This window comes from Myotis nattereri (assembly GCF_964212035.1).
Source record: "Myotis nattereri genome assembly, chromosome: 3".
In the NCBI taxonomy this organism is placed as follows: domain Eukaryota; kingdom Metazoa; phylum Chordata; class Mammalia; order Chiroptera; family Vespertilionidae; genus Myotis; species Myotis nattereri.
In genome coordinates, this window is record NC_138077.1 from 66656330 (window position 1) to 66667799 (window position 11470).

The following is an 11470-nucleotide window of genomic DNA, read 5'->3' on the forward strand; positions in this document are numbered from 1 at the left end:
CCAGCTTGTTTTGTTCCCGCCTCCCTCCACCCCCTGGCCCGGCTTGTTTCACCCCGGCCTCCCTCCACCGCCCGGCTTGTTTTGCTCCCACCTCCGCCACCCGGCTTGTTTTGGGCCACCTGGCTTGCCATATTTGTTGGCGGTTAATTTGCATATCATGCTGATTAGCCAATGGGAGGCGTAGCAAAGGTACGGTCAATTACCATGTTTGGCTATTATTAGATAGGATATGTGTGCATATATGTGTGCATGTATGTGTGCCAGAGTTACTAGAATTAGGCTAAGTATATAGGGCCCTAGGAGAGTGATCCAAGAAATAAAATAGTAACTTCTAATATTATCCCCATCTTTACTCATCATTATTTGGATTAAACACACACAGACATCATGGACCCATTCTGCTCCCTCAGCGTCCCCTAAATACCCCTCTTTGGTTGTCATGTAAAATGTAAGTCTATGACCCTACACTATTGTTCATTTATACTGATATATATCTTTTGTTGTTGTTTTGTTTTTTTAAAAAAATATTTTATTGATTTTTGAAGAGAGGGAGAGGAATAGAGAGTTAGAAACATCGATGAGAGAGAAACATTGATCAGCTGCCTCATGCACACCTCCCACTGGGGATGTGCCCGCAACCAAGGTACATGCCCTTGACCAGAATCAAACCTGAGACCCTTGAGTCCACAGGCTGATGCTCTGTCCACTGAGCCAAACCGGTCAGGGCCTGATATATATCTTAAAGATCCTTCAAAGCCACAAGTAGCATTCATCCACCCAGCAAGTGTTTAATGAGCACCTACTAGGAGCGAGGCCCTACTCAGGTTCTTGGGACCCATCAGTTAACGAGGGGTAAGATCCCCTGCCCAGTGGTGCTCTACGTCAGGGTGATGATTTACGTGCATCATCCGTGACATTCACCACCTAGTTGTGACCACGTCACAGCAGTGTTGATATATAGTTTTTGTTCTGACTCAAAAAAAGGAAACTGTTCATATTGTGCCTGCAGGCAGAACCTTTCCACAACACCAGGAACCTGGAGAGGCTCTTTAATGACAACCAAGTTTCCTTCATGATCCGCATGTGCTGTAATTCTTCTCCTTTGGGCTCTGGGGGACACATGTGGCCTTCAAAACAGTCAAACCCGTCTGACTGAACAGAGCCACATACTCTGGGGTATCTGGTCTGGAAGTCATAATGCTATGTCTTCATTATTGCAGCTGCTAAGTATGAGGGCACGGAGGAGGTGCACACAAACCCTTACAAATACTTGGTTACTTCTGTCGTTACCTGAGTGTGACTCTGACAGGCCCTGCTAATGGGGCTTAACATGCTGTCGATTTAGGAGAGGCGGGACTTCGACACCTTGGCAGTGCCGAGATGCTCCCTCTTCTCTGGGTCAGCTTAGGTAGGACCCCCAGCCTTGGCCTTGCGCCTCGCCTAACCCCTGGCTGCCCTGTCATGACCCCAGCCTGACTCTGGCTGAGCCGGCCACTCCCATGTAAGAAATGCATGTTAAGGTGGTTGGGGCAGGGAAGAGGGGTGTTAGGTGAGAGACTGAGCTACAGGTTTCTCTTACCACAGTGTAGACATTGTGGTTTTGTTGGAATCACATTCAGGTTTATGGGCATTGGTTTTTATGAAAAACCCAGGGCCATTTGCCCAGGAGTGAAATGAGTTGACCCAGCTCAGCCACAAATGATACTTTGGCTAGAGATAAGCTCCTGTAGGGAAGGGGGAACCCCTCCCTCCTCTAACTGTGTTTTTGTTTATTTATTTTTTTAATTGATTCTTAGAGAGAGAGGAAGGGAGAGGAAGAAGGAGAGAGACACATCATTGTGAGACATTGATCAGCTGCCTCCTGCACACCTCCTACTGGGGATCGAGCCTGGAACCTGGGCATGTGCCCCGACTGGGAATCAAACTGGTGAGCTTCTGAGGCACAAGATGACGCCCAACCAACGGAGCCACATGGCCAGGGCTCCCTTTTCTAACTCTAAAGATGGTGTGATAAGGGAGGAAGAACACTGGAAACCTGGGTTCTGCTGCTGCTCTGCCAATTAGCTGTGTGACCGAAGCTCTGTGTCTGTTTCCTCATCTCTAAATGGGTGGGGTGGGGCAGCTGACCTCTCAAAGTCCTCCAACATTCCCCAATTCCATGCAGGCCTGTCTACATAATTTGTGGGGTTGGGTAGGAATGAAAATGCAGGGCCCCTTGTTAAAAATTCTTAAGAATTTCAAGACAGCCACAGCCGAACATTGAACCAAACATAGGGTCCTTCTAAGCACAAGCCCTACGCACCTTCCCAGGGAGTGTGCCCATGAAGCCGGCCTCAACTCCATGCATGTCCCATCACCACCCTTTGCTCATTACACCCAGTGGGGAATCTGTTAATGCAGCGGGGAGACATGGGCTTGCAGTCAGAAAGCCTTGCCCTTTAATCTTAGTCCTGTGCCCTGGTGTGTGATCTTGGGTCACTCGCTTACTGCTCCTTGCCTCAGTTTCCTTGTGTGTGGGAAGCAGGGACAGTCACACCCACCTGGCTGAGCCCCACAGCGTTACATTAAACCAGGCTCTTTCTGAAAGCGGTTTCATGGAGCCGTTGCTTTTTAAGGCAATGTTGTGTGCTGCTGGAGAGATGGACTCAAAACAGACTTTCTTTCTGCCAAAAAATGTCACGAGTGGTTTTTTACGGCAACGGCATCTGCGGTGCTCTGCTCTCTGGACCACACACTCTACGATTTAGGAAGTCATTCCGTTCCCAACTGTAATTTATCTCTTGGGCCTGTTACTTTTTTCACTCCGTTCCCCATCCTCCCACCCTTCCCCCTGCTATTCAGGACTGCATATGGGTTTTGAGAAAAACCATTTGCGTTTCACATTTATTTCATGGCTATCATTGGTCTTGTTTATTTTTAGTTCACATGGATCCACATGGGCAGCTTCCCCTGCTCTGGTGCAGCCAGAGATGACCTGGGTCTCTCTCGGCTCTAGTAAATATGCTGGTGGAGGTCAGTCCTTCCTATACAAGGTGGGGCAAAGGTAGATGCACAGTTGTTCATGTAATACAGTAATTAATAGATAATAATACAAATAACGTCTTTCGTGTACTCACAACTGTACACCTATTTTTGTCCCACCCTGTATTCCTTCCTTCCTTCACTCATCATTTTTTGAGCACTTACTATGTGCCGGCCATGTTGCAGGCACTGGGAATATAGAGATGAATCATGACCTTTGAGAAGTTCAAGATTAAGTGGGAGAGACAAATGAGTGGACTTAAAAAGCTTAAAATACAACATGGTAAATATTTTTATAAGGACTGTAGGGTGTGGGTGTGGGAAAAGTGACTCCTGTGAGTTCAGTTTCCACCTGGGTGAGCCAGAGAAGGGAACATTTGAGCTGGGTCTTGAAGAGTGAGTAGGAGTTTTCATGAAAAGACAGGGCCATCTGAAGGGAATTCTGGCACCTCACTGCTGCTGGGTCAGCCTTCATATTGTTTCTTGTCACTTCCCCGAAACGTGTGTCTCGGGACCATCCTCATGTTTTGCCAGCTTCACACACTGGATAGGCGGCAGCACACCATCTACCCCTTGTTCTGGTAGATGAGAACATCTGCGGGTGAGGTCCTTTCACTCTCCTCTGTGCCTGGGTTAGGTGATTCTTCACTCCTCCCCCTTTCCTTTCTTCTCTCTCAGAGGAGCAGGTCCTTTCTCCTTCCAAAGCCATCCCACCTCCTCTAAGACTAGCTTATATAGTTTTGTCTCTCATAGCTTCAAAATCTCCCACTTTCCAGTTCCGTTCCCTCTGTCAACAAACAAGATCCAGTCTCTTCCAGCCTAAAACCAACAAAACTTCTGGGAGCCCTGCGATGCCCTGGAGCTGTGGGTGCTGACCACCTTCCCAGGTACTGGCACAGGTGCTGAGGAAATGGGCTTCCAGGCATGACATGTTCAATTCTCCTTCACTCCTAACATTCCAGCAGTCAACCTCCTCTTTCCTTCCAACACATTAAATCTTATCTCTCAAAAGTCAACAGACCTGCAAACGAAGGAATCCACAGGCCCATCTCCAGCCCTCATTCTCACCCACTTCCGCATCATTAAAATCCTTGGAATGTCATTCTCTCTTGGCATTGTGCTTCCCACCCCTTCCCTCATTCCCTGGTTGCCTCCTTGCCTTCCCACCAGCCCTTCTTCTCTTCCCTTGTCCCAGATCCCACCCCTCAGTATCTACACTGCCCCCTGGCATCAGTTATATAACCAACTCCCATACCCATGATTGGGTTCTTCTGCTTCTCTAAGCCTCATTCATGAACGTCCAATGGTCTCTGTGATATATATATATATATATATACATATATATATATATATATACACACACATATATATATATTTAAATTTAATTTTGTTTTATTTCTTAAAGTATTACAAAGAGTATTACACATGTCTCCTTCCCCCCGCCCCTTGACATTCCCCCGGCCTCCTTTACCCCCCAGTGTCTTGTGTCCATTGATTATTCTTATATGCATGCATATAAGTCCTTCAGTTGATCTCTTACTCCCCCAACCCTCCCCAAGCTTCCCACTGTAGTTTGACAGTCTGTTCAATGCTGTCTGCCTTTGTATCTATTTTTGTTCATCAGTTTATAATGGTCTTTATTATCCATAAATGAGTGAGATCATGTGGTATTTTTCTTGGCTTCCCAGGGGCCGTCTCAGCCTCACAGGGGCTGTCGCAGCCTCACAGGGGCCGTTTCAACCTCACAGGGGCCGTTCCAGCCCCACAGGGGCCATCCCAGCCTCACCAGGGCCATCTCAACCTCACAGGGGCCATCTCAACCTCACAGGGGTCATCTCAACCTCACTGGGGCTGTCTAAACCTCACCAGGGCTGTTTCAACCTCACCGGGGCAGTTGCAGCCTCACAGGGGCCGTCTCAACCTCACAGGGGTTGTCTCAACCTCACCGGGGCCGTCTCAGCCTCACCGGGGCCGTCTCAGCCTCACGGGGGCTGTCCCAGCCTCACGGGGGCTGTCCCAGCCTCACGGGGGCTGTTTCAACCTCACTGTGGCCGTTTCAACCTCACCAGAGTCTTTTAAACCTCACCAGGGCTGTTTCAACCTCACTGGGGCTGTCACAGCCTCACTGGGGCTGTCGCAGCCTCACAGGGGCTGTTCCAGCCTCACAGGGGCTGTCTCAGCCTCACAGGGGCTGTCCCAGCCTCGCAGGGGCCGTCCCAACCTCACAGGGGCCATCTCAACCTCACTGTGACTGTCTCAACCTCACCGGGGCCGTCTCAACCTCACCGGGGCCATCTCAGCCTCACGGGGGCCGGCTCAGCCTCACGGGGGCCAGCTAAGCCTCACAGGGGCTGTCTCAGCAACACGAAGTTTGGCATTCTGTCTTTTGTTGGGCGGCTCCTTGCTGGACAAAATCTCCAGGCGTTCTTGCTGGCTGAATTTCTGGTATGCTTGCTTGGATTTTGTTTTCTACTAAGTGCACAGACTGCTTGTCTGCCGTCTCCCGGCATCCCATGTGAGACTGGATCTGGTGGACCTGTTTGTGCATTTGCTGGTACAGCTGTTCCATGTTGCCAGCCCAGCCAGGTCCGGTTTTGGCTTCCTCTGAACCTGATTCTGCTTCTTGGGTGTGTCCCTTATGGGTGGGAGGAGTTGAAATCTGCAGTTTGTTGGGTTAAGCTGCAAAAGCGCATGTGGTTCCTTTTGTGCCACTGGCACAGCTTGGGTTGTGATGTAAATTGAGTAGGGTGGGGTCTCAGGGAAGGCCGTCCCATCCCTTCCTGTAGGGGTCTGGGACCTCAGGATGCCACCTCAAACAAGCTCAGTGGATTTGAGAGTTTGTAACCCCTTCTGATTGAAAAACAACAACCGCTTCTTGAGTGTGTCCCTTATGGATGCGAGGAGTTGAAATCTGCAGTTTGTTGGGTTATGCTGTAAAAGCACTGGTGGTTCCTTTTGTGCCTCTGGCACAGCTTGGGCGGGGATGTAAATTGAATAGGGCGGGGTCTCAGGGAGTCACCAGGGCGGAGCAAACAGCAATGGCATCTCCGGCCTCTCCGGGACCTCCGCGTCCCTGAGTGCCAGCGGCGAGCAGCTCCGCGAGAAAGTCACTCTTGCTTTCCGACCCACTGCAAAGCCATCCCGCCTCTCCCCGTAGGGGTCTGGGACCTCAGAATCCCGCCCCAAACAAGCTCATTGGATTCGAGAGTTTTTAACCCCTTTCGATGGAAAAAAAACTGCGCATCCAGTTGCAGCCCGCCTGGCATGTGATTCTGTACCTCTGTTCTTGGAGCCTCTGCATATCCTACTCAGTCTCAATGCTCTTCTTTCTTTCCTTCCAGTTGTAGAATTTCCACTGGGCTAGCTTTCCCATGGTTCTGAATGATAGCTGTTTTGTCTTATAGTTGGTATTTTCAATGTTGTTCTGGGAGGCAGCATGCACAGGTCTGTGACTGATTTATATCTTATGTGGGATCATCTGTGATATTTTTATTGGTGTGGTTTGCTGACACCTCAGCTGCTGAGCTCATTACCTTCTTCCCCACATCTTGATGGTTTGGTGGGTGATACTGTCACCATCCCAGTTCCCAGAATCAGGATCTGAATGACATTATTTATTCCTACTCCTCTCTGTCCCTCAGCCCATTTCCAGTCAGGTACCAATTTCTGTATGATGTCATTTTGAAATGATTCCTGCTATCTTTGCTGTTATCAGAGCAACGGTTTCACCTTGCTGTTGAGCTATTGTGGTTGTCTGATAATGCGCCTCCATTCTTTTCCAACCTGGATAGGTTAATCTTTCTAAAGCTTCACTCTGATGGTGTCACAACCCTCTTCCATCCCGTATATAAATTCCCATTTGTCTCTGGATATTAACTAACTGTTTTTAAATCAACCTCTTATTTTTCTATTCAATTCAACAAATTCTTGTTTGATGTCTAGTATGTGCCAGCCACTTGATGAGGAGTTGCTGAAGTAAAAAGAGGAATGTTTGCCTTTAAGGAGTGAAGTCCAAGTTGAAGACAAGACCATTGGGATAAGACGGATTATGAGGAGATCTAGAATGCAGAAAAAAAGCAATAACACTCACAGAAGGAAGAAATCACATCAAGTGTGTGTTGCATGTGTGTGCACATGTGTGCATGTGTGTGTGTGTGTGTGTGTGTCTAGGGTTGTGAGTATTAGAGGTGGTGTTTGTGAAAGATTTTGACAGGAAGAAATGAAAATTGAATTTTCCAAGTGAAGACAACAATTTCAGCAACAGTGTAAAGATGGGAAAATCCTATGCACATTTGGGAAATAGTGAGTAAGCCAGGTTTGCTAAAGCATAGAAGTCTAGTGGGGCCTAGTCTAGTTTACGCTACTTGCTAAGCACGAAAATCCACATCTTCCTTTAGGAGATAGATATTAATTGATATAACCTAGCGCTTTGGCCTATCCTTCAATAAAAACATTTATTTGAGTGCTGTGTATATTTGTTGGGACACACACACACACACACACACGAGACCATGCTGAGCTGGTGAATGTGGATACACAGACCTCGCTCTTGAGGAACTCAGTCTATTGGGAGTAGGGAATAGCTGCAACTTTGTGTGGTGAACACTATTAGTACAAGTGAAGATGTGTGCGGTGCCTCTGGCAGCCGGGGGAGGGAAAGGAAATCAAGTTGGCAGGGATTGTAAGGAGAACTACATAGATAGGTAGCATTGGATTTAGGCTTTTAAGAACAAGTATGAGTCTGCCAATGAACAGGGGGAAAGTAGGGCGTTTTAGGTAAAGAAATAGGGAGAAAGGTGTGTGTGTGTGTGTGTGTGTGTGTGTGTGTAAATGTGTTCATAGGAAGGCAACTTGTCTCTTGGGCTGGAGCACTGCTTCTCAATTGGAGGTTATACTCTGGTGGTTCTTATTGGGGGTGATTTTGTCCCCCAAGGGACATTTGATAATGTCTCTAGACATTTCTTTATTGTCATGACCTGGGGAGCTCAACTAGTGGGTAGAAGCCAGGTGTGCTGCTAAATATTCTACACAGGACAGCCTCTTACAACAAAGAACTATTCCATTCAAAATGTCAATAGTGCTGAGGTTTAAAAACCCTGGGGTAGGTTATGGCAGTTCTGGAAAGAAGTGGCAGGAGATGAGGTTGGAAAGATTGATCAGCGTTAATTTGTGAAAGGTCTTAAAGGATATGTAATATAATGCATCATTCTAGAAAGGTATGAGTTTTATTTTTATCCATTTAATTGGTTTTCATTTAATAATAGAAATGGTACTCATTTATATTATAGTTTAATATAAAGTGATAATGCTCACAAATGATAAAAAAGCATTTTTTTTTTTTTACAAAATTCTATAACTAAAGCTTTGAGGTTATTTGAACAAAGATTTTCTTATGGAAAGGTATCCATTTGTATCTCCTCCCTGGTTACTACCTAGATTCCTCTGTCCCTGCCATTCTTCCCATTCCCCCTCCCCCCGTCACCCCTCTCCCCCTTCCACCTCTACCCAAGGCACTCAGCATTAGTCCCTGTGCCTGCCCGCTAAGCTGACCCAGGAAGTGCAAGGGCTGAGCTCTGGGTAGAGATGGACTGGTCCGTCTGAGACTGGAACCAGGAACTGGTCACTTGTCCAGAACTACAGCTAGGTACGGGTTCTCAGGGAAGGCTGGCTCTGGTCTAGGACGAACGTTGCATGTTTGTGAACAGAAGGCAGGGTTCATTTTTATTAGGCTACATTCATGTTGGAAAAGCTGAATTCATGTTATCGTCACCTACACTCCTGCATGATGAATCTCTGCCCCATCCCCAGAACTGGGTGTTAGATCCATGATGCTTAGGAGGTAGATAATTGCTTGGAAGTTACTTACAAACACAGGACCTCCTAAGTCTACTTTCAACCTTCCAAACGAAGGTATCTGCCCAGAAATCATTTCCAACACACAGGGAATGAAGAAGGTTATACAGCAGACCCTTCATTCTGACCAATGAAGACTATTACCAGACTACGAGTGGTTTTCAAAACCTGGAGTTCAGGGAACACTTCCAAATACTGGAACTTTTGATAGCACACCTAAAGGGATTAGTAGAATTCATCACCATACTGTGATGGTATTCATACATTCATTGAAGTTAAAAGAATATAACCTATGGGTCCAAAGAGAAAGGTCATAATTTAAGTTGGACAATTTTCCCAGCCTCTTACTGAGAAACGTATATGCTGAAGATTAGGATTGCTAGATAAAATACAGGATGCCTGGTTAATTTCTAATTTCAGAAAAATATTGAATTCTTTAGATAGAAGTATGTCCTATGCTAAATTCATTTATATGAAATTCAAATTTAACTGAGCACCTGTATTTTTTAATATATTATATTTCTAAATTTATTTCAGAGAAGAAGAGAGAGGGAGAGAGAGATAGAAACATCAATGATGAGAAAGAATCATTGATTGGTTGCCTCCTGCATGTCCCACACTGGGGATTGAGCCTGCAACCTGGGCATGTGCCTCAATGGGAATCGAACAGTGACCTCCTGGTTCATAGGTCTATGCTCAACTACTGAGCCACGCTGGCTGGGTGAGCACCTGTATTTTTCTTTGCTAAATCTGGCAGGCCTACCCCGAGAGAGTGCGAGGTGGGAATCTTCCATTTACTCAGTCAGTATCTTTCCCCCTGCTCATCTGGGGTGAGCAGCTTGCCTCTCTGGACATGACTGTTGTTAAGGACGCACCCAACATGGCCCTCGGCCCAAGACAACTACTTCAGCTAGTGCTCAGCTGAAGAAATCGTGATCTGCTTTAGTGCTGGAGGGGGGAAGAGATGGTCTGAAGTGGACTTGCTAATAGATATTGGTCTCTGATGTGGTACATTTTTAAAGTATTTTCTCCATTTGATACATATTCAACTGAACCTCTGAACTGTCCTAGGCACTTAGGATAGAATGAGGAACAAAATAGTTTCTTGTTAGGACAAGGAACTAAACACTCCTTTTCTCACGGTGCCTCGGTGCTTATGGGGGCAGCTTATGAATGCTAATGGGATTGACTTGAGTTAGATGTGACTCCATGTGTTGGCTTTGCTGCACTTGAGTACCTCGTAGCTATTTGAGTACATCTGCTTATTGCCCTGATCGTGTTTTCTTATACACTCCTGAGGCAAAATTATTGCTATGCCAGCATCTGCCTTAGTAGATTTTACGAGAACAGACAGCAATAAATACTGGTGTGAAAAAGAAAGCTTTTAGGAGCCCGATTCTCGGGAGAACGTTTTGCTTTTTTGGCATGTGCCCATGTATGTTTTTGTGAGTGGATCTGGGGGCACAGATGATGGGTCTCTTGAAAATGTTGGATGTACAGAGACCACCTCCTTTCTGAGTGAACCCTAATTTTTTTTTAAAAGATATATTTTTTTTTCTTGACCAGTTTAGTTGCAAAATCAAACACTTAAAAGATTCTAGTAAAAACTTTTGGGCAGAAAAGATGGCCGCTGCTCGGGGCTTGGTTCAGCAGCAGACACTGAAATGTGGCTTGGCTCCATCCCTTGGCATAGTACTATGGTGTTATGTTCCACTAGAGGCCTTGGTACCTTTCAGAAACTCGCCAAATCAGGCACAGACTTGCTGGCAGCCGCAGTAGAGGGATCTTACTGATCCATGCCCAGCTCTCAGGAGGTAACTGGCAAGAGAAAAGAAAGCAAAACAAGCAACCAAATCCCTATACACCTTATAAATTTGACTTGGAAATTTTGCCTCAAGGCTGTCAAAGAGTAGAAATAACTCTTCAATTTTCTCCAAGGCCAGTTTTCTACATTTGGTCTTCAATGTAGAAAAAATACTGTACATCCGATTATCTGAGTATCAACTTTATTTTATTTTATTTTTTAAAGTCTAGCCATTCCCAGGGTCGGGTGACTCTGCTCCCTGAAGATAAACTCGGGTTATGCCACTCCTGGCCCAAATTAGGCCTTCTTAGGTCCTGTGACATGCTTCCACTTCAGGGCCAAGCCTGAAATCATGTGCATCCACTGTGCCTGTGAGACATCTGTTTATCTGAATCTCCTCTTCCTGGGATAAGTAGATTGTCTCCATTCTGTCTGAGGCTGTGGAGCTGGGAATCCACCAGCGGGTTGGAATGTAGATTAGGTCCCTCTGGCTGGTTTGTAACTAAAGCCAGAAAAGAGCAATTTAGGGAGTAATATGGGTATAGCCTTTTACCGCCCTCTGGTGGAAAAGGCGGGCATTGAACAAGCCATAATGAAGACTGTATTTCCTGAGCAAATGCTGTTAAGGTGTAGGTACAGGGAATAATTACACGTAGGGTTATTCAGTTACACTAAAATGTGAATCTAAATGTTATAATAGAAAGATGTTAAATTAATAAAGTTTGAAAGATTTCCAACTGTATGAGAATCGGATTTCTCAGGCACAGGGAGCTTTAATTCCACCCCCTTGGG